The sequence below is a fragment of the Neofelis nebulosa genome, chromosome 11, assembly GCF_028018385.1.
Source record: "Neofelis nebulosa isolate mNeoNeb1 chromosome 11, mNeoNeb1.pri, whole genome shotgun sequence".
Lineage (NCBI taxonomy): Eukaryota > Metazoa > Chordata > Mammalia > Carnivora > Felidae > Neofelis > Neofelis nebulosa.
In genome coordinates, this window is record NC_080792.1 from 17,225,828 (window position 1) to 17,250,996 (window position 25,169).

General features: G+C 47.8%; 1 protein-coding gene across 12 annotated transcripts in view; it reads right to left on the reverse strand.

The window, feature by feature from the left end:
* Positions 1 to 9,178, reverse strand: part of ZNF532 (zinc finger protein 532) — a 110,697-nt gene extending 101,519 nt beyond the window's left edge. For 3 of the 12 annotated variants that reach the window (XM_058691946.1, XM_058691945.1, XM_058691935.1), the window contains exon 1: positions 7,136 to 7,203. The gene's annotated coding sequence lies outside the window, so the exon portion shown is untranslated. Of the gene's footprint in view, positions 1 to 7,135; positions 7,246 to 7,329; positions 7,412 to 7,781; positions 7,801 to 7,833; positions 8,178 to 8,242; positions 8,451 to 9,046 lie in introns of those variants that run through there. The other 9 variants (XM_058691939.1, XM_058691936.1, XM_058691937.1 and 6 more) reach the window with 9 other exon arrangements.
* Positions 9,179 to 25,169: the final 15,991 nt, after the last annotated feature.

The following is a 25,169-nucleotide window of genomic DNA, read 5'->3' on the forward strand; positions in this document are numbered from 1 at the left end:
GGCCCTGCCCCTAAACCAGGGACACTGAGGAACACAGAACGGCTAAGGTTTTAGGGAGGACTTACCACATTCCCGGCACTCTGCTAAGCACTTTATACAGATTTACTCTTCATAACGACCTTCAAGAAAAGTATGGCCTGGGATCTAAGGAACTTGCTCAAGGTCCCACGGCCAGCTGGTGGCAGAACGCAAGCTTATGTCACCGAAGGCCGGGCAAACAGGTGTCTGTCACTGCGAGCCAGGCAAAGGCAACTGAAAATCTCCATGCACTGAGGCCCCACGTTTCACCACAACACTAGGCACGATCGCTTCTCAAGCTAGAGACCTCGAACTACCTCTCCCACTCTCGCCACGTTAAATCAGCAGAACAGTTGAAAACCAGCTTCCCGATGAGTCCCTGTGTGGTTCACGTGACACACGAACTGTAAATACGCGCTGGTTCTTACACCACCAAACACATAATAAACACTGGACGGCAGAGAGACGGTGATGACGCATCCTGCCTTGGACCAGGAGGTCAGAGTGCTGGGTTCTGGTTCTGCCTACCTACTGACCACCCTCCCTCCCCATTTGGGCTCCCTGTAGAAAATGAGAAGACAAGCATAAATATCTGAAGTATCTCCAGCTAGGGAATCTTCAAAACCAAACCAAACCAAAACAAAACAAAACACAGGACTCTGAATTTTCTAACTTAGTAAGTTTTTCAACAATCCAATTACGATTCAGCCCCTAGAAAGAATCTGTTCCTCACAAACAAATGATCAAAATCGATACCCATTACGAGACCCATGAGTCAGCCTCTGGAAAGCAAGAGTTTGTGTCCCACAAAGAAAAGGCTGGGCTGAGAAAACCTTCAAGAACGACAACACCTTGATTTTATCTTTAGGCCTCTATAAACCCTGCAAGATGTCCGGAATCTCCAATTGTGTGAAGTTGTACGAATATCTAACTGGAAACAATACAAAACCTGCATTTTTAGCAACCATCAACTAACTACAGGTTACTTAGTGGGGAATACATGGGACAGCTACAAAGGTCACACTTGAGTTTGTCTAAAAATTACTTATTTCAGTCTCCAGATTTAGACCATGTAGAATCTGCTCTCCCTGTCTCCTTCCGAAAGAGGAAAAATTCAGAACTTCCTGTCTGCACAAGATGATTCAAAGAATTCTTTTAACTGTGTTTACCTCTTACTGAAACAAAAGATTTTTCTCAGCACGACTTTCAACTTAAGTCCATCCTTTTCAAAGAATAAATAAAAACAAAAACAAAACCATCTCTGTTCCTCTTCCCTTCCAATTTGTATCCTCAGCCTACAGTGCCCAGTAAAAAACATAACCTTTTCAAGCCGCTATCTCTCACACTGCCTCTACTGTACAGATTCTCCTCTCTCTGTGATGAATGAAGTCAGGAAAACAGGGATAATTACAAGGGAGACTTGTATTCCCATTACCTTCTCGCCTCGGCCGTCATCAACTGCCGCCTCTAATGTGAACCTTATCAGTGCCTTTACTGTCCAGCGCCTACCTGTGCCCGCTCTCAGGCCCTTCCTCCCAGCTTCCACACCCCTAAACCCTTTCCATGGTTTCCTCATGCCTACCAATCCTGCCGCCCCAAAGCAGAACGGCCTAGTGGCGAGGAGCAGGCTTCAAATTGTGTCGCTACGATCATTTATGAACCGGCAGGCCTTGGCCAGGGTCTCTGTGTCACTGTCCCACCTGCACCACGGGGAAAAAAAGAACGCGGCTCATCTCGCTGCTTCGGTACTGCATGGGCAACCAATGGAAAGGATCACCAGACAAGCTACGGTGTCCGCAGGGGTCGGCCGCTAATACTGCTTCCTGCCTCTCTGGAAAGGTCTTGCCCTCCAAGTTTCCAAAGCACACATCTTACGTTCTTCAGCCCCACCTCCTTTAAGGCCTTGACTATGTAAACCATCACCTTCCGGAACCCCAAACGCAACCTTTTCCTTACGTCTTTCTTCTTCTATCGTCTCTGTTCCACGCCAATCCCTCTCGGTCTAGACCTCCAACCCAAACAGATCCAGGCAGCAAAGGGCACCTCCCACGGCCAACTCAACCCAAACTTGAACTCCCTGTATCACATGCACCTTCCAAATCCATTCTGCCTTCTGAATGCAGTATCTCACAGACAACCACCCCCAGCAGCAAGTAACCTCAAGCAGCAACCTCGGCGCTCTCCTCCGCTCCTTCCTCTCCACCACCCCGACCGCTACCCCACCCACCACGGCTCCATCCCAACGTGGTGCCTTAGATCAAGCCCTCTTCTCTCCTAGATGTGCTGCCGTGGTCCCCTCATTTGACCTCCCTGCCTCCAGCCTCCAGAGCTTCCAGAACCTCCGTTCCGTCCTGAGATACTGCCTCGGGACCTCTGTCATTAAAAGTGAAGGCTTTCTGCTTCTACTGCCTAAAGTCCCCAGTCAAATGGTCTGTGTGGAATGACCTTCAGAAGTTGGGCCCCTGCCTGCCTCCTCACTTCACCTCCTGCTCTCCCACACCCACCCCTACTCTCCCATCCCCGCTCACAACACCAGGCTCGCTCAGCGCCTTTCCACAGGCTGCTCCATCAGACTCCCATGCTGTTCCCCCAGTCTCTGCCCGCTTGCCATACCCACTCGGTCCTCTCTCAGCACAGAAGCCACCTCTGCAAGGGCTCCTCCCTCTCCACGCCGGGCACTAGGTGGCTCATTCACATTCCTATCATAGTATCTGCAGGCTACTTCCCACTAGAGGTTTCTCTCTGGATTCCTTTTCCCTTGGTACTCCCAGGGCCTAGCACAACATCTGGTGCTTACTAAACATTCGGTATCTGTAAAATGGCGGAAATAATCCCCAAAGTAACATCACTTCCCGCTTCTCGGGCTCTCCTCTGTCTCAGCACCACAGCCTTGGTCTGTTCATTCTGTACAATCCTGAACGCTATTTTATCCTCCAAGAAATTTTTTAAAGTATAAAAAAGCTGGGGGCGCCTGGGGGGGCTCAGTTAAGTTGAGCTTCCGACTTCCGCTCAGGTCATGATCTCGCAGTTCGTGAGTTTGAGCCCCACATCAGGCTCCTCGCGGACGGTGCGGAACCTGCTTGGGATTCTCTCTCTCTCTCCCTCCCTCTCTCTCTCAAAATAAATAAATAAAAATTTTAGAAAAAGGAGTCTGCTCCCCAAATCTCCCTACTGCATTGCCCAGATCTTGCTTAAGTCTTTTCACTTCCTTAAAAGGCGTGAAAGCTGGATAATAACCACAGATGTTAAAACAACACCCGTATTTTGGCAGTCAAAAAAAAAAAAAAAAAAAAATCAGGACCAACTATCATTCGTAATACGTTGGTTACGTAACTCAGAGTTCAACAAAGATCTCTGGTACCACTTTCCAGGATTCCGAGTGTTGTTGTTCCGTGTCTTACTGAACCTGAAGACCCATGTGAAGGTTAAACTGCCAAATGTTTCTGAGGAGATTAAAAATAATTGCTGTAGGAAATAAAGGATATTTTACCACTCGCAGCTTTTTTGTTTCCACTTTTGGCTAACTCCGATCAGTTCTGGGTTATAAAGTATGTCATCCACGTTCCTAAGTGGTCTATTACCAACTTCATCTCTCGTGTGTCTTCAGATAATGCTGGCCACAATCTCTTGCTTGGGAAGTCTTAACTGTCGCTAACGAGGCCAGATCTCTCTCTCCCACGAGCTAGGAAGAAGTGCTGAATGTATTTTCATTCGAACTTCTAATCCTTGCGTACTCACCATTCGACCCAGCCACCCCACGACCCCAAAGTCTTCAGGGAAGAGACATAAAGACTGACGTTCAGACCAAAGCCTGCATGCAAATGTTTGCAGCAGCCTTGTCCACAAGCACCCACGACTGGAAATAACCCTGACGTCCCGCGGCCAGAGAACGGATCAACTGTGATAGGCCCACATAGCCGTGTCCAGGTTGGCAACAGAAAAGGAGCCAAGTATGGAGATACACCACAGCATGGATGGCTCTCAAATGCACTTTGCTAAGTGAACGAAGCCGTCCGTGTGGCATTCAAGGGACGGAACACATCAGCGGCTGGCAGGGGTGGGGGTGGGAAGGATCGGTCTACCAACGTCCAGCAGGAGGAAAGTTTTGGGGGTGATGGAACCAGTCCCTGAGCCTGCTGGTGGCAGACACACAGCGCTATATGCTTGTGCCAAAACCCGTACAACTATTCGCCACGGGGTAAATTTCGCCGGAGGTAAATTTAAAAGTTCTAAAAAGTTAATTATTTAACCACGGCTTGGTTAAAGATTATATATAATCAACACAAAGGTGTGGATGTCCTTAATGTTTACCCTGGATGTGGTCACCGTATTGTAGTGATTAGGAAGAGATATCGGGGGAATGAGGAGAGGGCCACCCCAAATTGCCCCCAGATACTTTCGGTTTCTCTTGTATTGGCAACCGTCCCGAGGTCCCCACATCAGGGCAACCTCTGCCCCAGCTGGGAACCAGCTAGATGGGAGTTCTAGCAAGGCTGTGAGGAAGGTTATTCGAAACCAACAGAAGACGGACCCCAGGATGCATTTCAAGGGAAGAAATAAAGGAGGACAGGAGACACAACTCTGAAAATTCTAACTCCTCCCAGTCAAGGGGATACACAGAAAATTCCATGTACAGGTTGGCTCCCTTCGTCCCATAACTCCTTTTTTAAAAAGGAGTCAAAGTGCGTGGGGGCAGGGAATCTCTTTGGGAGAAAAGAGGGGCGAAAGAGAGAGAAGCGAGCCTCTTCTCCTGGACCATGAGGCTGGGGGGCCCTAAAAGCCCCCACTCTGATGTTTCTTAACATAGAAAAACTAATTCGAAGGAAGCAAATGACCAAAATGAAGCTTCAACCACCCCGTGACACTTTCTTTCCAGAGTACCCTCATCAGCCCACACATTCCTCCTCCAGAGGGGATGGCGGTCGTGTCAACCCTGGAGACTGCCGCAGGCAATCCCGACCAGGCTCCAGGTGTGGCTGCCCGCTTGGTGACCGCGGCAGCGAGGGCACAGGCCCGGCCCCCAGCGTGGGGGCCCCCAGTGTGGGTGCCACCCTGTTCCCTCCTGCCTCTTCCAGGAAAGAAGAGTGCTGTCTGCTCATTCTCCGCACTCACATTCACGTTCGCGAGAGCCCAGAAAACTCTGTTCCTCTCCGCGGAGACCTGGGCCTGCTACATTGTTATACCTCAGCCAGAGATCGCCACCTGAGACAAACCTCAGTCCATAGATGAGCCCCTGATTGCTGGCTTGGAGAACCAGCTCTCCAGGCTTAAACAGCACTTGCAGCTGGAAAGACTGGCCTAAATGCAAAACAAATGCGATTTTCCAGGAGCCTTGTGGGGGGGAAGGGGGGGGCAGGGAAAGGAGGAGTCACAAAGCTCAAAACCGCGGAGAGAGTCAACCAGAACATTCTGTGACATGCAATGCCCTACAAAAAAAGGGCTCTCCCACATACTATCCGGAAACGGCCACTGCGAGGAGAGGAGGAGACGGCTGTCCAAGTGAAATTAAAAAAAAATCACGGACTTTCTAAAGACAGGAGTGAGGGCCTAAATTATAAAACAGCTGATTGTATTAAGCTAATTAAGGTTTATCATGTTAGCCATCTGAGTTTTAGTTGGCACCAGAAAGGCAGGAACAGCATATCATGCAACGTGGATTGCGATCTGCTTCGCAAGCAGATTTCCACCACGCTCAGACACAGGACCTCTGGCAGTCGAAAATGATGTCGGGTTGAAAACCAATTTTAGCACAGTGATTTGTGAAGAATTCTGTTCCATCGTGTGAGCTATTTACCGGGATACCAGTCCGAGATTACACGTATCTTTATTAAGCACTACACCGCGCATCTGAGCTAACCATGCCCCTCGTTTTCCCTTTCGCCGGTTTTCTCACACCCTGGAGGCTCTGCGATCACATGAAAAAATTCCTAACAATAAAAAACCCTTGCGTGCTTGACACCCTTCACTGCAGATATTCTGCCCACCCACTGCCAGCACACAACTTCCCGATCTTCGGAGATCCTCAGCATTTCAGAAAAGGCGCTCTTCTGCTGAAATGGGAGAGGCACAAGATCCCCTCTTCAAAGTAGGGGAGAAATTTATTTCCAATCCTGCCTTCCGCGAGCGCCTCTTGACTGTACTTCTCCCAAACCAGAAGACAGAACTCCTTCTATCTGTTGCTGACATCGTACTGGAGAGGATTCTGGAGCTGCTGGGTTTTTCTGTGTGGGGCAGTCGTAGTCTTTTCACAAGGAACCCCAAGGCAAAAACGTTCAGGGTTCCCCCGGAAGCGCTCACTGTCTTTGTTCTTCATTTTGCTACCCTCGTTCCTGCCTTCTCCCCTCTGCTACTCTCAAACCTCTGGTTTTGGGGGTGCATTAAAATGCCAGCTCGATTCTCACTGCACGATCTTCAGGCATCAGACATTTTCGACCAGCCACTGCTTATAAAGCTTGGAGTTAACAGGCATCTTTTCACAGATGAAGCCAGACCAGCCGGTTTCCTCCTGGTACTGCATTAGCATTCCACATTAAAATGTATGCCACAAATAATCCAATGGCAAACTCACCGTCCACAGCCCCCAAAATCAATAAAAGCCACTTGACTCGGAGTGAAAAACCTTTCAGGTTAACACAGAGCTCAAGGTAAAAGGAAGGTGATGAATGAACAAAAGGCAAATCTACCTTCAGACTCTCCAAATCCTAAAAAGGAGGCGAGGCTGCCTCGATTTGGCCAAATCCTTCCTTTTTTTTTTTTTTTTTTTTTTTTTTGTCCTCGACGGGATCACGCTATATGTGTGCTGCTTTAGTCTTTATGCAAAACAGTGCATTCTCCACAAGGCCCTGATGCCTACCCTTCTCTAAACTTGCTTCTTTTCCAGGCCTGCCTCTTCCAAAGGACTACCCGCATGCGAGTTAATGAAGTCATTCTGATTTGGTCTGGAGAGCAATACCATCATAAAGTCACTCTAATCCCATTACACTTGGATAACATTAAGAGTATTTCTTCTCCACTCTGAACCCCAAATTCTCTCCAGGGTACCAATCCACTGTCAGTCTGTCTCGGAATGGATCCTCAGATAAACACTTAAATTCATGCTCAAAATATCGTATCTCACCTTGTGAACCTTGACCTTTTGGAAAGACTTTGGCCCAATGTTCAGTTACTGTCACACGGTTGCATTCTCTGCAAATATGAAAGGGTTAAAAGCAGCCCCAGTCAACAGGCCTACAAGGAAAAAAAAGACAGCATGTATGCCTTACAGCATCACTGGAACGCATTTATGCTCATTTCCTAGAACAATATTGTTACCTTTTGGCCTTCATAATAGTCAGAAGTACCCCCAACACCCTTCAGTAGCTTCTAAAAGGAAAAGCACAAAACAGAACATTCCCTGCAAGAGAGAAACAAGAAACAAAAACAAAAACAAAAAAAAAGGCATGCAAAGTAGCATTCTCCAGCAACAAACAAAACTACCATTACAAACCCATCAGTTCATTTTGGTTTTGTTTTGTTAAAAACACAGAGAGAGAGAGAGAGAGAGAGAGAGAGAGAGAGAGAGAGAGACTGCATACACCAAGAGTCCCCACCCTAGCAAGGCACATTTTTTCTTTAATAAGGGTCATAAATCTCAGCTCCTTGTCCATCCCCTAAGCAAAAGCAAAAGGCAGGAAAAGCCCAAGTTAATCTCAGACCTTGCAAACCTGCACCTTTTCTCCCATCTTCTCTGCACAGAATCTTTTAGGGCTCCATTAGTCACATACCAGTGCTGTGTGGTGTCTAAGTGTGCATTCACATACTGTGTTGGGATGGTACCTTCCTGCAAGGTCCTCTGCTTTTGGCTGCCATGAAGGGAGGAAGCTGCTATCCCACTGTAGTAGCTCAGTGACTGCATTGTGTTCAGGAGCTGATCTGCCTCAAACCAGTTTCAGCCGGTTCTGGTCACCCTACATAAAAAAGCTATGGCAACCCTCCCTGAGTTGCCAACAAGTCCCTGAAAATCATCAGCACGGAGGGGATCTCGCTGGGGGTTGCTCTTCCCTTTTAGGTCTTCGTGAGGAGGGGAAGGTCATCGTGTGTCCCCCCACCGCCGCACAAGCACACAGCCTTGGAAATGCTCGCCTCACAAGCACCCCAGAGCCCCTCGGGGCCCATCCCCCCGGCCCCTCCACCCCAAAGCCCACCGCAGACACTGTTTCCCCCTCCTTCTCCTTCCCCCACTTACCTCCCACAACCTGGCTCACATCTTTGTGTACCTGTGTGTCAGTGTGTGTTCTCTGTGTTGGTGGCTGACAAAGAGCCCCCAAGAAAGCAATCTATGTGTGCCTCCTCACACTGGATGCGTCGGCTGCAGGAGCGGCCTCGGCCTCCTAGCAGAGTGGTGCTGGCTTGTTGACCAGGCTCCTCTCTGCCTGTCACCCCCACCCCACCCAGCCCCCTCCTCCCGTCCCTCTCCTCTCTCTCCCAGCCCTGTCACCACCACCACCACCACCAGCCGCCCCCCCAGTCTCCTCCTCCTCCAACCTTCTCTTCTTTCAAGCACCTGGGGGGAGAAGTCCAAATCCCTTCACCTCGGGGTAGGAAACTAGGGATGCCTGGGGTGGGGGTGGGGGGGGCGAGTCAAGGGGCAGTGAGAAAGAGGGGCACAGCGGCCTTTCAGGAATCCTCCGTGAGCCGCCAGCGCTGGAGGAGGGGGTGGGGGGGAAGGAGCGGGCTCCTGCGCTCACGTGGCCCCCCTCTCTGAACCTGTGGGGCCTAGCGAAACCGGCTCGTCCTCGGCCCCCCCAAGGAGGCTGGCGGGGCGCGAAGGCCGCCCCGTCCCCAAGGCCAGGGTGGGACAGGCCACTGCAGTCAGGCCAAGGGGCCTGAGCCTCACGCGCTCGCCCCGGCCCGCAGGGGTGGGCACGAGGGGCCGGCGCGCCCGCCTCTCCCCGCAGCCCACCCGCGCGCCCCGTCCTGCGCTGCCCTCGCCCCCTCGCTCGCCCCCCGCCGCCCCTCGCCGCCCCCCGCCCCGCGGGCGCACACCCACCCCCTTCCCGGGGTTGGCCTTCGCAGCGGTCAAGCCCGGGCGTCTGGGCCGCAGCTCGGATGACCTTTGTTCAGCGCGGCGCCGCCGGCTGCTGCTGCTGTGGCTGCTGCTGCTGTCGTCGTAGCGGCGGCGGCGGCGGCGGCTTCCATGTTACGGGCGTGTCATCCGCATTCCCGCTGCCGGGGTCTGTGTGTGCGTGTGCGGTGGAGCGGCCTCGCCGCCGCTGCCGCCGCCGCCGCCTCCCGGGCTGCCGGCTCCCGCGCCCCCCGGGCCGCCCCGCCGCTGCCGCCGCCGCCGCCGCCGCGGCCTCGCCGTGCGCCCGGCCCGGGCCCCGCGCCTCCCCGGGCGGCGCGCTCTAGGCCGCGCGGCGGCGGCGGCGGCGGCGGCGGGGCGGCCCGCCACGCCGGGGCCTACGGCTGGGGGTACGGGCCCGGCGGCGGCGGCGGCCCGAGCGGCGAGCGAACAAAAGGGAGCGCGGCAGAGGGGGAGGGGGCGGCCGGTGGGGGAAGGGAGGATTCGGGGAGAAGGGAGGCGAGAGCGCGAAGCCCCGCAGCCGGGCGGGCGCGGACGCCCGGCCGGCGCCGACTCCGCGGCTGCGAGAGGAGCCCCGCCGACCTGCCAAGTCTCGCCCATACGGGGCCGCCGGGCTGCAGCTTCGCCCCGGAGAGCGGGGTGGTGGTGCCGAGGGGCTGGAGGGAGGGCTGCTGGGGGCTGTTGGGTTTGTTTGTTTTTTTTTTTTCCAACGACATTTCGGGCTCTCACCCAGTCCTTGCCGTGGCCCCAAGCCGCAACTTACTCGAGTGGAAGGAAGCAAGGCCTCGCCAAAGATGGTTGAAAAAGACCGTGAGCCTCTACCCAGGATCTTGACGCCAAGGTGGTGTTTTGTTCTCCTCGCAATGGTGGCAAATAAGTAAGAAGAGGGCACGCTATCTTCGGATAAAGGAAATCTGAAATTCTCCCTGGAGGTGGAAGAAGGGGCTCTCCTCTGTCTAGTTAGTGGTTTGGAGCCCTTTTCGCCTTAAACTGAGCCACAAAAGAATGGAAGACACCCCCTGGGGTGGGGAGAAAGCCCTGGTGTAAAAGACACACGTTTTGCTTTCAGAGAAAAAGCCACTGGGGCCAGATTGAAACATGGCATGTTCAGTTCTTGCAGGATTTTTTTTTTTTTTTAAACTGGGGGAATGATACTGAGTAAACAAGATGTAATAGGTAGGTCTTTAAATTCAAGAAGGGAGATGGTGTACAAATATAGCCAGCACATACTGTACATACAGCAGGTGGCCATAGCCTAGAGAACGCAAAAAGATACATGTATAAACCCCGTGCAGCCCACAGAGGTGTGTATAATCGTGAATACAAACAAGAAGGAGACAATACATTACCAACACACGAGGTAGGCTATTTTATCCAGCCCCGGGTCCTGGGTCCTACCTCTTTCACAGACGTGCGCTCAGTTGAAAGGTTTTTTTTAAAAGGAGAAAGAAACCCCACGTCAACCTAATTATGCTAACCCAGGAACCAGGACAAAAATGGAAGGATCTGAAAAACATGTCACCATAAGCCCTTTAAAAAGGCTCACTTGCGTGTGAACGGCCGGGCCGGACTCTAAAGATAACCAGTATTATTCCAGTGGCCGTGCAGACTCCCCAGCAGGGGAAGACGTTTCGGTGTATTTTATTTTAAATTAGATTAACTGGTTAATATTTGCAAAGTAGGCTGAAAAGTTATCGGGTTTTGTTTTTTTTTGTTGTTGTCGTTTGTTTTTTTTTTCCTTTAAATCTCAGTATGCCTCTCCTTTGCATTAACTTCCATTGAGGAAGCCATTGTTCTCTATTATGGAGACACTATGATGTAAATTGCAAGTAGCATTTTTGCTATTTAAGACTTTTCATGTAAATGAACCGAATGATTATCTCACGGAAGAGTCGTTGGTCTTTCAAACAGCAAATTGTTGGGAGTTGCACATAAATTGGCACACGTATTTACACATGGCTCGAAAGACCCAGGCAATCTGCACGTTTTGTCACATTCCTCAGTGTTACAGGATGATGAAATTGAAACACCCATCTTCTTTGAGCCTGAAAACGATGCCAGTGCTCTGTGGGTTGAGTTTCAACTTTACCTGGGCTTGATTTCATCTGAAAGGAGGCCTTTTTTTCTTCGCCCAAAGGTGGGCCTCTATTAGTATGCACGTAAAAAACATTCCATGCATTGAAAAGTGTACAAGGACCTACTTATCTGAAATCTTGACACAATACACCCATTACGGTATATGAAATTGCATAATACACATATCCAAGTGAGTTGGGTTTCCTAGATTTGGAATCTTTGTTTACTTAAAACACTCTTGCCCCTCCCCCACTCCTTCTCTTAAAAGAGTAGAAAGCACATCACAGCAGTGTTTGAATGGTTTACAAGAATTGTGTTACCAAAACTAAAGTCTCCACGTCTTATTTTTATCATAAAGAGTCGTCAGTGGTACAACTGCCTCGTGGCTTCCTAATGCCAAATACTCTTTGAGCAGGGCTTTTTACAAAGCCCAGCGTTTTGGTCAAGCTCGCTGGAGGAAATTAGGTTGAAAGCACAATTCATCACTTGCACAAACGGCAACAGATAACATTGTATCTGCTTTTAAAAACCATAAACAACCAAAAATAAGAAATAAGAATTTCCTGCAAATGATCTCAGTTCTATTTTTACAAAGAGGATTTCAGAGAATCCCTCTTGCCAGGTAGACCAATAGTTAAAAGCAAAGCGCCCATCCGAGCCCATTCTATAAAATTATTGAAATTCACAGCAGAAAAAAAAAAAAAACAACACACATTTTAGTGTGAGTTTTTCAAAAATGACACTACCCTCTTCCAAAACGTCAACACAAAGGTTCATTCTGTTGTCCTACGTACGTAAGGCTATCTTGGGCACCATTCTGCTTTGCGCAACAGTTTAGAAGAAGCAACTGGACCGCACGAATGAAATAAACTATTATTTGAGTACTGTAGATAAGAAAGAACAAAGAAATCATATTAGTCTTATGCCAAATAGAAACTAAAGGAATTCCAAATCCTTTGGGATTTTGTTTGTTGCTGCTTTTATTTCTAACTCTCAGTGTCTTAGCGTTTCCTCCAATCAGTGTATTGCAGAATCCCAGCTTTTTTTTTCTTTTAATCCTTTTGTGGTTTGAAACCGGCTTTGCAAGTGCGTATAGATACCAGTCTACACATAATACTCTACCTCCAAATTCCACCACGAATTCGGAAATTCCTTTGTTAGACAGAGCACACAAAAGGTGTGTTCCTTGAGGATAAGGAGACAAAAAAACGAGAAGCAAAACCTCTTCTTTATCTCACCGTCAAAAGGCCTCGCAAACCGCTCCTAACCCGACAACCTCCTGACCTGAGCTACGCATTTTTTAGCTCAGAACTAAGGCAGGCCGGGCGATTATAGAGCTTAGTATGTTACATTTGCTTTTAGAGAAATGATCACACTATTCCACACTAGCATTCTAGTTTCAAGATCCGTAGCTGAGTGGCCAGCAAGGAAAAGTCATCTTTTTAACATCTAAATATTGATAGAATCAGGATGTTTTTTTGTATTTTCCAAAAACATACCCTTGAAAGAAACCATAATCAGATTTAAATTATGATTAGCCTACCAGAAAGAGACTGAGGGGAAGTCTGGGAAAGGATTCCCCTTATCCTTTGTTAGTGATTTTATAAATAGATTGTCTGTAGCAAAGCCGCATACCCTTTCCTGACCCTTGGTTTGGAAATGCCTTCCACTCAGAGACCTGAATGTGGGGGGAAGGGAGATGTCTGTCTGTTCAAAGATAACCGAAGCATATTCAAAATTGTTTAAGTTTATTTGAGCAAAAATCAATTCAAATTGGGCCGTGCCAGACCGGAAGTGGTTAGAAGCGCTCCGCCCACAAGAGCCCAGGGAAAGACCCAGAAGGTGCAGGGACAAAGAAAGGAAATTATTCGATTGGCTACAGCTTAAAGCCCAATTGGCTGTTTGTGACGGGTTGCCCTTAGCTTTTCCATTATGTAACCTTGCGTATTTACAGGCTGAGATTTGGGTTTGCCTACGTTTGGGTTGGCCACCATGTCATTCCAGCCACCTCAGTCCAATGGACTCCTGATTTAATTAATTTAACCGTCCAAAGTTGGGCATTATGTAGGAGGCCCCTAGATATTTGAACGACTTCCTGAGTCCTGGCTACTAGACAGAACCACTGATGTTTATCTCCTACTGTTGCTGTAGGCCTAAATGCTGGAAAGCCAGCCTTGCCCAAGGAAAGAGAAGGGCAAAGTGTTATGTAATGAACTCTAGAGAATCAAAGAAGAGGCAGAAGTGTGGAGTTTGGCACACCAGCAAAGAATCGTCTTCAGGAACGATGGGCCAAAGGGCAAGGCCCGTGGAGAATTTTGTAAGATTTCCTAACCCTTTGTAACTTTTACATTAGGTCTGAGGTTCTTTGAAAGGGACTGATATTTGGGCTTCTTTTCACTCTCTAAGCCCAAGATGAGGGAGGGAAGCTGAAAGGTGTCTGAGAAAAGGAAAAGCAATCAGGGTTCATCTGTTAAGGAGGAGAAGGGAGCAGACAGGAAATAGGGACTTCGTTCTACCGGAGAAGAATTGCTCCCCTGCAGTACAAGGGCTCCCTGAGCGCCGGGAATCTTCATCTTCCCCTCTGCCCACACCACCCCCACATCCCCACCAGTTAGCACAATGCCTTGTACACCCCACAGTTGAAGTTAACTAGTCCCTGGGATGCCTGACTGTCCGGGCATGCAGCTCTCGATCTCGGGGTCGTGAGTTTGAGCCCCATGACGGGCATAGAGGGAAGGAAAGAAGGAGGGAAGGAATTAACTAGTTATTTGTGAACTAAGGAATGGATAATAAGTTCACAGGCGCCTAAAAGTAAACATGCCCCAAAGCAAATGTAAGAGCTTTTGCCAGAATAGTGGATACTATAGTCTGCTTCCTCCAGCAGAATTCCCCACCCCACCCCCCCACCAGCTGCTGACCACTCAGAGCTCAGTCCCTCCCGGCAGACTGCTTTGGAACTGTCTCACCTAAGTTTATTGCCCCCCTTCCAGGTAGCAAGCAACCAATGTCTGGCTGATGTAGAGATACAAAGCCTTAGCCCTCTTGCCTTAATTTGGGCTAATTCTAAGGAGCCACCCAGTTCCAGAGCATCCTGTGCATTAGCTGAAGCCTTGGTCCCCATAGCACTGTGGCTACCTCTCATTCCACCTAATCCTGCCTTCCTCATGCCCTCACATATGTAACTCCAGAGATTTTCCAGAGCCTGGTTCCAGGAGACTCAGCCCCAGACACCCCCCAGACCAGACCCATCTTCCCATTGACTCCACTCTCTGGTGGCACCAATCCCCCTCCTCTGCTCCATCACTGTGTGCTGTGGATTCGGCCTCCCACATGTCTGTTCATTCCAGAACCTTCTTTCCACATCCACCACTGGATGCCGCACCTAGCCCACCACTTCATTTCTCTTTCCCTGACCGATCTTCAGGCCCCCAACCTGGCCAACTTCCCATACATGCTCCACATTGAAAACCCTGGGAGCCTCTGTGTTGGCCCTCCGCTCAAACCTTTCCATTTCTCTCCATTGTCCTTAGAGTGAGGTCCAGACTCAGTAAATAATACAACATCCCTTGCCCCTCCCTTCTCTATTCCAAGATGCAACCTCATTGAACTTTTTGTTATTTGAATGAGGCCTGATTGCTCTCACTGTCAGGCCTTCACCCTGCTATTTCCTCTTTCTAGAGGACTTTTCCACCCTTCTGCAACCCCCTTTGTCTCACTCACTCCCTAGTGCTATCTTTAGGCCTAATTTATGTCACTCACTGGGGAAGTCTCCCCTGACCTCTCCCCACAACGACAAGCTGAGGCTGGGTGCCCCTGATGTGTGTTCCTACATTGTCCTTTTCATACCATATTTGAGGTTTATTCAGCTCGCTCCAGGAGACAAGAAACTTGTGAGCTCAGACACAATGATAGTTTGGCTCGCTTGAGTTTTCCCACCACACACAAAAAGTGCCACCACACACAAAAAGCCATTTAAAAATTAGGAGGCCAGGGGCACCTGGCTGGATCAGGCAGTTAAGCATCAGACTCTCGATTTCGGCTCAGGTCACCATCTCACAGTCTGTGAGTTCGAGCCCTGCGTCGGGTTCTGTGCTGACAGCTCAGAGCCTGGAGCCTGCTTGGGATTGTGTCTCCCTCTCTCTCTGCCCCTCCCCCACTCACGCTCTCTCATTCTCTCTCTCAAAATTAAAGCTCAAAAAAAAATTTCAAAAATGAATAAGTAAAACATTAAAAAAAACTTTTTAAAGTAAATACAACTTAGGAGTTCAGATCATCAAGATTGATTAAATACCAATGGGATTTTTTAAATGACATTTAGAGATAGGAGATGATCAAATACTTTACAATGTTTGCTAACCTTAATGATAAATTTATTTGATGCCAAAAGACCCAAAGCCACATCTCATTGGGGAAACATGGGTTATTCCTGGAAAGGTAGAAAATATAAACAAATGTTGAAATATGAAAATAATAACCAGAAACTATGACTGCAAAATAAAATACATCCATTTGTCAGCAAACAGTTGGAAGACGCTTAGAAAATATTGCTGTAGATTTGAAGAAACACGTATTAGAATAAATTACACAGTGTGGGAGGATTGCTCTACTATTGAAAGAAAAGTACAGCTATTTCTAACATGCCTCTGCTTAGGGTATATGTTTGATCCTGTTCCAATGATGACATTTCTGAAAAAAACATATTTTTTATGAACCACCAAATAAAAAGTTTTGCAGAGAAGGTATATTCTAAACAATAAATGATTTCTTTAATGAAAATAATATGTGTATATAATTTTTTTAAGTTTTTTTTTTTTTAGTAATCTGTAAACACAACATGGGGCTCAAACTCACAATCCCAAGACCAAGAGCCACGTGCTTTTCCAACTGAGCCCCATTGCATATAATCTGTTCTTTAATGTGTAACAATAACAGCTAAAAAAGCAGCTTCTCTACAGAAATGTAAAATTCTGGGATTAAGTTACAAAAATTCCAACACGCAAAATTAACCACTGAATCATGCACAGATAAGCTTTTGAAGCCAAGAAATTGAAGCCAGAAGTTTATACATTGCTACTGTCGGGGAGGAAGAATTCCCTCTGCTCCTCAAGGTCCTTCTAGCTAGACTAAGAATAAACACGACATGAGACAGATTAACAGGAGAAAAATCAAACTTAAAGTAAGAGGAATCCACACAGACGTGGAAATTCCAAACAGTGAGGCAAAATGATCTTATATGAGCTCAGAGGGGTAGAGTCCGAGGATACAAAGGTGAGAAAGACCATTAGGGGGGAGGTGAAAGGAGATGTTTGCAAAACAAAGGTTGCTCTGTTATGCAGATAAATTTCTTCGGTTCAGGGGAATCTCTGTTAACAGCTCTCTTCCTGGTACCTGCAGGCAGTTGAGGAATCTCCTGGGTTTGGATTGCTTTTAACTCAAAATAATGTTCTTGCCAAAGTGGGCATCTTGGGGGCGGCCTGCCCTGGGCCTCTATACTGCAGGATATTATCAGTGGAGTTAATTTCATTTTTAAAGGGGCGGGGAGAAGGAATTTATTCCTGTCCCTAAACTGGGGATGTTACTGCACTTTGAAAGAGAAGGCATTGACTACTGAAATCTTTTATATCACACAGCGGTTTGCTGGCTATGTTATAGCAAAGAATTCAAAGGTGAGTTATTCACTGTAGTTTCAAATTTGCTGAACTTTTCTTTGGTAAATGCTGTCTGTAATATGCTATCCGGCAACTATTTCTTAGAACAAAAAGTGTTTAATCTGTCACTTTGAGGTAAAGAGAACATTTTAACCATGAAAACGAAAGTGACTGCTTTCAGGAAGAAACTCATGCTATGGAGAGAGCATTTTAGAAACAGGTGTTTGGAAATCACTCATAATTTGGTGCTAAAAATTATGGGGGCGCCTGGGTGACTCCGTCAGTTAAGCGTCTGAGTATTGATTTCAGCTCAGGTCATAATCTCACGGTTCCTGAGTTTGAGCCCCCTCGTTGGGCTCTGTGCTGACAGTGCAGGTCGTACTTGGGATTCTTTCTTTCCTCCTCTCTCTCTGTCCCTCCCCGTTCTCTCTCAAAAATAAATAATTTTAAAAATAAATAAGTAAATAAAAATTACATATGAATATTACCTTTGACAGCTATCGGACGTGTATACTTAAACTGTCATGAACAGAATTTTCTTTTCTTTCTTTTTTTTAACTTTATTGATTTATTTTGAGAGAGACAGAGAAAGTGTAAGCTGGGGAGGGGCAGAAAGAAAGGGGGACAGAGGATCTGAAGCGAGCTCTGTGCTGACATCAGAAAGCCTGACGCCGGGCTCGAACTCCCAAGCCATGAGATCAAATCAGACGTTTAACCGACTGAGCCACCCAGGAGCCCCTTTAACAGAATTTCCTAAACCATTAACAATTACCAGATGAAAGATTGTGCTTTCAGTGTGCCTGAAGCTGTTTAAAATATAGAAATCCAAATGTAACATCTTCCAGTTTACATCGCGGGATCCAAATGTAACATCTTCCCATTTACGTCGCGGGAACAATGGACTGACTTTGGTAAACAGGGATTCATCAACTAAATTTCAACTAAACCTTTTAGTTGGTAGATGAGATTGAAAAACAAGCGTTACGGGTCGCCTGGTTGGCTCAGTAGACCAAGGGACTCTGGATCTCGGGGTTGTGAGTTTGAGCCCCACATTGGGTGAAGAGATCACTCAAATATAAAATCTTTACTAAATTTCTTTTAAGTAATCTCTATACCCAATGTGGGGCACAAATTCACAACCCGAGATCCAGAGTCCCATGATCTACTGACAGAGCCAGCCAGGCGCCCCTAAAACCTTTAAAAAAAAAAAAAAAAGAAAGAAAGAAAGAAAGAAAGAAAAGGGGCACGTGGCTCTTGGCTGGTTCAGTCAGTGGAGAGTGCAATGCGGACTTTCGGGATTGTGAGTTCAAGCCCCACTTTGGATATAGAGACTACTTAAAACTAAAATCTTTGTTTTAATTTTGTTTAATGTTTATTTATTTTTGAGAGGGATAGAGAGAGAGAGAGAGAGAGACAGAGTGCGAGCAGGGGCAGGGCAGAGAGAAAGAGACAATCCAAAGCAGGCTCCAGGTTCTGAGCCATCAGCGCAGAGCCTGACGTGGGGCTCGAACCCACAAACCGTGAGATCATGACTTGAGCCAAAGTTGGATGCGTAAACGACTGAGCCACCCAGGTGCCCCTAAAATCTTTAAAAAAGACAAAAAAGTTTTAAAAAAGGGAAAACAAGCATTATCAGTAGTATGTGGTGAAAATAATCCACCCCTTCCAACGGCACATAACTTTGTGAAGCATCTTTTCTCCCTTGGATGGCACTGAAAAGAACCCAAGTTGAAAGAAACTGAATTTAGATCAAGGTCTTTAGATCGCTTTATCATAAAGCATGTTTGATATTCAAAACTTTAATGAGAGCAAAATATTTCATACTGTTACTAAAGAAAAGGAAATTTTAATCGCGTTGTTCAATCCATCAGAGTTTCAACCTTCTATGACTTCTATTTTTACGTATGATTTGCAATATAATGACAGATCAGCATAGTACTCCCCGTGTTGAATTTGTAAGTGGATATATAGGTGTGGCTGAGCAAGCGCTGAAAAGCCAGTGGGTCCAAAAAATTTCCTGGAGCGGACAAGGACACTTTTGCCGGCCCTCGTGAAAAGCACGGCACCGAGAGCCTGGATTTGCGGAAATAAACGGCACGTGGTGCTCCGTAAACCCGCTCCAAGCATCAGATAAATAACACCGTCACACTCTCTTTGCGTTTCCTCCTCAGCCGCTCACCAAATGTAAAAGCTGCCTGGACTGCGACACCCGCGGCGAGCTCCCGGATCCCTCCTTTCTGGCCGTGCCTCTTCCCTGATCTTGTCCCTCCCAGTGCATCACACGGGGTCTCGACAAGCCGACCGCAGCCATGGAAAATTGAGAGCGTAAACCGCGACCAGCGAAGCTCCCCCGGGCCCCGGACACCACGCACACACCGCTCAGCAGCTTTGCAGAGGGCGCTGTGAAGACGCTCCAGGAGCTAACCATCTGTCCAGCTTCTCTTAACGAGGGCATCCTACTCTTTACCTTCTAACACGAATTAACTCAAGGGGAATAATGACCCATTCTCTTGGGGCATAAAATAAACCCTCGGGGGCACCTGGGTGGCCCCTTCGGTTAAGCATCTTACTCTTGATTTCAGCTCAGGACGAGATCTCAAGGTTTGTGTTTGTGCGTTAACCCTTGTGTCAGGCTCTGCCCTGAACACGAGGAGCCTGCGTGGGATTCTTTCTTTCTCTCCTTCACTGTCTTCCCCTCCGCCACCTGCACGCGCTCACAGGTGCTCTCTATCTCCCTCTCTCAAAAATAAATAAGCATCAACAAACAAACAAATTAGTTAATTAAGTCCGCTTGCCCCTTTTTGGCTGCCTCCCTTAATGAAATGACGGTCTGAAAGATCTTCTCTACTTTGGGAATTCTCCATCGGACACCTCCCGCCAGCCTCCTCTTGAACTTCTCTCTTCCCTTAACTCCCATGATGCCTTTCCCCTTGCCATAAAGATCATTTTGAGGCTTTCTTAGCTGATTCTTCCGCATTAGTAGGTTAAATATGGATTTTTCTCAGGGTTTTATTTCTGTTTTTTTTTTTTCTTTACTTTTTGTTTGTTCGTTTGTTTTTTAAGTAAGCTCTCCGCCCAATGTGGGGCTTGAACCCATGACCAGGAGATCTAGAGTCGCATGCTCTACCGACTGAGCCAGCCCAGTGCCCCAAACCTCCTCTTTTCCAAATCTGCACCTGTTGGGTAAAAACACTGGCCCTCGAGGTTTCCAATATCTATTCTGATGTTCCCCAAACGATGTTTCTAGTGTTATTCTAACTCCAGATCACAACAAATTGCCAAGTAGATTAGACACATCACTGACAATCACTTTAAACTCAGGAGGTCCAGAAATGTATCTCTCCCTCTTCCACCGTCCACCTCCAGCATGGACACCACTCTCCCTTCTCCATCCCTCCCCCGCATCCCCCAGGAGAGGGCTGACAGTTCTAACTACAGCCATCACAGCCTTTGCCCTCTTTCTGTGTGCGTTGATGCCTCGTTTTAAGCAGTTGACTGTCACCGGGTCTCTTACAGAGACTTAAGGAACCACTAATGTCTTTTCAACCAATTTCTTCTCACCAACAGCCCTTAAGCAACCGGTTTATCCTAGGAAATGCACAGCCACCATGCTCTCTCTTTCATCTAAAAGGAAAAGGTGCCTCTCGTCGGAAGCTGGCTCCCCAAATAGGACCCACACAAATAGTTGACAAGGCAAAACCAACCTGAAGGCTTACCATGGTAGGTCGGGGAGAAGAACACCTCAAAAGCTCAGGCAGTGTTTCAGAGACGGGTAGGTAAGGTCACAGTTTATTGAGAATTGGAAGCTTGGCTTAAGGTGGGTCTCTCAACGCGGGAACTTGGCTAAGGGAAGGAAGAATTGAGGATTGGTGGAAACAGCAAGGTGAGGACTTCGAGGTGAAGGATTCAAAGAATTTTAGAATCTAAACTCTTGGGTCCTTTCCATTGGGTCTTTGAAGAATTTCCTGTACAGAAGGAGCAAAGGTTCCCTTGGGCAAAAGAGTTTTGGAAGAAGAAAGAAATGCTAATTAAAACTATGAAAGAGCAAAGTAATGTTAATATAGATACTAAGGTGTGGTTTCAGTTCTCAAGGAACAGGCTGGGGTCGGGGGTCAGGGAATAGCCAGGGTAGTTCTCCCGGATAAGGCCAGGGGACTGGAGAAGAAAGAGAAAACATCCCGCGGAAGTATCTCGAAGTCTTCTCGAACCTACTAAATAATAAAGCATTTGGATAAATAAAAATCTCAGTAAAAAGATCTGATCTTTTTATCCTTATCAAATCCAGAGTCTTGCCATTAACGAGGGCCAAATCTTGCCATCTATAAATCCAAGACAATCACGGGACTGCTACATGATCAGGTGGGTCGGATCTGGGAAAAGAACTGTTTCAACATTTAGTCTCAACCTATTTATTTACTTGTTTATTTTGAGAAAAAGCGTAAGCAGGGGAGGGGCAGAGAGAGAGAATCTCCCAAGCAGGCTCCGAGCCCTGCTCGGGGGTTGACCCCACGAACCGCAAGATCGTGACCTAAGCCGAAACCAAGAGTCAGATGCTTAACCGACTGAGCCACCCAGGCGCCCCCCCACCGCCCCATTTATTTTTTCTTTCAAGATTTTTTATTTTTAAGTAATCTCTCCACCCAACATGCGCCTCGAACTTACCAACCAGGGATCAAGAGTCACGTGCCCCACCCACTGGGCCAGCCAAGCACATCTCTTTTTTTTTTCAACTTTTTTTTTTTTTTTTTTTTTTTTGGGACAGAGAGAGACAGAGCATGAACGGGGGAGGGGCAGAGAGAGGGAGACACAGAAGCGGAAACAGGCTCCAGGCTCCGAGCCATCAGCCCAGAGCCTGACGCGGGGCTCGAACTCACGGACCGCGAGATCGTGACCTGGCTGAAGTCGGATGCCCAACCGACTGCGCCACCCAGGCGCCCCAACCAAGCACATCTCTTAACCTCTCTATTTTGTGTTAAAATGTTTCTGTTGTTTCTGCTAGGAAACAGAAGGGGAAAAAAACCTTCCTCTTTTATGACTTCCTAGGAAAGATGTGAATACGCACTTGGAACCAAATAGAAAAAGCCGATGAACAAATATAAAGCCAGGGAAGGCCTCCCTTCATTCTAGAGCTGGGGCTCTCTAGGTAGCATTTGGAAAAGCATTTGTAATCTGTCAACCAGGACACTGTCTGACAATGGACCCTCCAGTTGGGAGGTGTCCCTGCCAGTGTGGAAACAACAGGGGCTCTCGTGCTTATGCCAAACTCTGATGCTTATGGGACGGGATTTAAACCAGCCCTTCCGGGGGCGCCCGGGTGGCTCAGCCGGTTAAGCGTCCGACCTCGGCTCAGGTCATGATTTCACGGTTCGTGGGTTTAGAGCCCCGAGTGGGGCCCTGTGCTGACAGCTCGGTGCCTGGAACCTGCTTCAGATTCTGTGTCTCCTGTCTCCGCCCCTCCCCCACTAGCATTCCATCTCTCTCTTTCAAAAATCAATAAACATTAAAAAAATTTTTTTTTTAATAAAAACATAATAGTAAAGCAATCCTTCCGTCTGATAACCTGCCTGCCTTGAGAGACCCCAGCAGGACCCTCCAGCATGGAGCCGTGAGCATAAGGTTGTAGAGATGCCCTCCAGCCATGCCCAACGTGGAGCTTTGAGGCTGACTTCCATTCTCAGGCCATGGTCAACAGTCCCCCATCACTACTTCGTGCCCACTCTACGTCCTTTTCCACCACTTGGACTTTGGTAAGCCCATCATAGAATTGGCTCCTGAGTAGCTAATAGAACTCTGAGGAAGAGTTTACACCACCCCGCTGTGGCTATTAAGTGGCTGCTGGTGCAGAGCCCGAGTCTTTTTTTATTTTTATTTATTTATTTATTTATTTTAACTTCATTTATTTTGAGAGAGAGTGCGCACGCTTGAGTGAGGGAAGGGGCGGAGAGAGACGGAGAGGGAGAGAATCCCAGGCAGGCTCCACGCTGTCAGCACAGAGCCTGACCTGGAGCCCGATCTCACATCCGTGAGATGAAGACCTGGGCCTATACAAGAGTCAGACGCTTAACCAACTGAGCCAGCCAGGAGCCCCCGGGGCCCACGTCCTGAAGCTAGATCTCCAAGTCTGCTCGCTTGGATGCTCCTTCCACGGATATCTACCTGCCTGGCTCCCTCCCTGACCTCTCTGCCCAGCTGTCACTTTTCCAGAGGGCGCTTCTCTGACCACCGTAACTAGAATGGCACGCTTATATCTCCGGCTGACACTTTCCTCTGCTTTATTTGGCCCGTAGCACTTACCTCCACCCGGCTTTATTTTTAAGGTCGCCAGATAAAACACATGCCGCCTTCAGGACCTACTTCTACTACAAAGTCATCCGTTGTTCATCTGGGATTCAAATTTAACTGGGCGTCTTGTATTTTTATTTGCTAAATCTGATAGCCCTCGTTATATTGCGTTTTTCCCTCCCACTCCAGTAGAAACTCCGGGAAACATAGATGTGGTCTGTTGGATTCGCTGCTCTAAATCCCCAGCATTGAGTGTTCTGGGGCCTTGTCAGGGCAACACAGCACCAACCGAGGCCTTAGGGCTAACAGGGCAACGCATGCCACATTCCCATCTGGCTTTTGCTGTCTCCTTGGAAAATTTCCAATTGTAACGGGGATTCCAAGGATGTAAACGTTTGCTTTCTGGTCCAGATACTGGATTAAGACCACCAGTATATACCAACCTGCCAAACCCCGGGCAAAGGACAGCTTACAAATCCTACTGACACAAATCTGAATTGAGTCATAAATGTGGCAATAAAAACAGAATCCTTTTTTTTCTTTAAACAGATCCCTCCCTATCCGTTCCTTGTCCCGCCAAGCAGCCCCCATCTACAATCACCAGATTTCCTTCCCCAACTGCATTCACTGTTACTCCTCTATTGAGCTCTCGTTCCCATAAGCTAGAAAACAAAACTACATCCATCAAATACTGTCCTCAACAGCTAGCCTTTAAAATGCACGGACGTTGGGGCGCCTGGGTGGCGCAGTCGGTTAAGCGTCCGACTTCAGCCAGGTCACGATCTCGCGGTCCGTGAGTTCGAGCCCCGCGTCGGGCTCTGGGCCGATGGCTCGGAGCCTGGAGCCTGTTTCCGATTCTGTGTCTCCCTCTCTCTCTGCCCCTCCCCCGTTCATGCTCTGTCTCTCTCTGTCCCAAAAACTAAATAAAAAACGTTGAAAAGAAAAATTTTTTTTTAAATAAAAATAAAATAAAATAAAATGCACGGACGTGTCTGGGGTGGTACTTTGGGCAGCTTCATTTGATGTTCTGACAACTGAGTATTGTTAGTTTTGACTCGGTTACTTAGAGGAGACTTTGTAATTCTCCCCCAATCACTCATGTGTATTTACTCAGCTAAGTAACTCTTGTGACCCGTGGCATTCCTCTCATGGGTCTTTTCCAGAGGCAGGAAGCCAGAAAGGCAGTGGAAGCTTAAAAAGCACACCTTTTCTACCCAGCAACAGAAGATGAGAACTTTTTGCATGGTTTAAACTTGATGAGCTTCCACCCAGAAGGAAGTAAACTAAGATTTTTTTTTTTTCTTCTGTCTCTTTTCCCATCCCACCCACTTGGAGAAAAGAAGGAAGGGAAGAGAGGGAGGGAGGGAGGGAGACGGAGGAAGGAAGGAGGAAAGAAAGAAAACGGGAAGACATCTACCTTATACAAATAAATTGCCATGTATTTTTTTTTTCTTGCTAATTCCTTTGAGCTGTGCCTTACTTAACCCTACAGCATAGTTCTGGGTAATGCCTATCTCTGTCCACCTTGAAGTAAATGACCAAATCCCAACAACATAGTGGTGGGATACAGGAAGAAAGTGAGGCTAACCATCCAGACAGGTGCTTTTGAAAACCTGCCCAGAAAATTTTAACGATCCAAGAACCGACCCCATAAAGAAAAAGTCAAAACAGGTGACAGACCTAGACAGCCAGGCATGATGGGGCTGCGGTTTAGAATACAAATACCAGGGGTGCCTGGGTGGTTCAGTCGGTTGAGCGTCTGACTCGGTTTCCGCTCAGGTCATGATCTCACCATTTCGTGGGTTCAAGCCCTGAGTTGGGCTCTGTGCTGCCAGTGCAGAACCTGCTTGGGATTTTTCTCTGCCCTGCCCCAATTCATGCTGTCTCTGTCTCTCAGAATAAATAAACTTGGGGCACCTGGGTGGCTCATTTGGTAAGCATCTGGCTTTGGCTTAGGTGGTGATCTCACGGTTTGTGGGTTCGAGCCCCGTGTCAGGCTCTGTGCTGACAGCTCAGAGCCTGGAGCCTGCTTCAGATTCTGTGTCTCTCTGTCTCTCTCTCTCTCTCTCTCTCTGCCCCTCCCC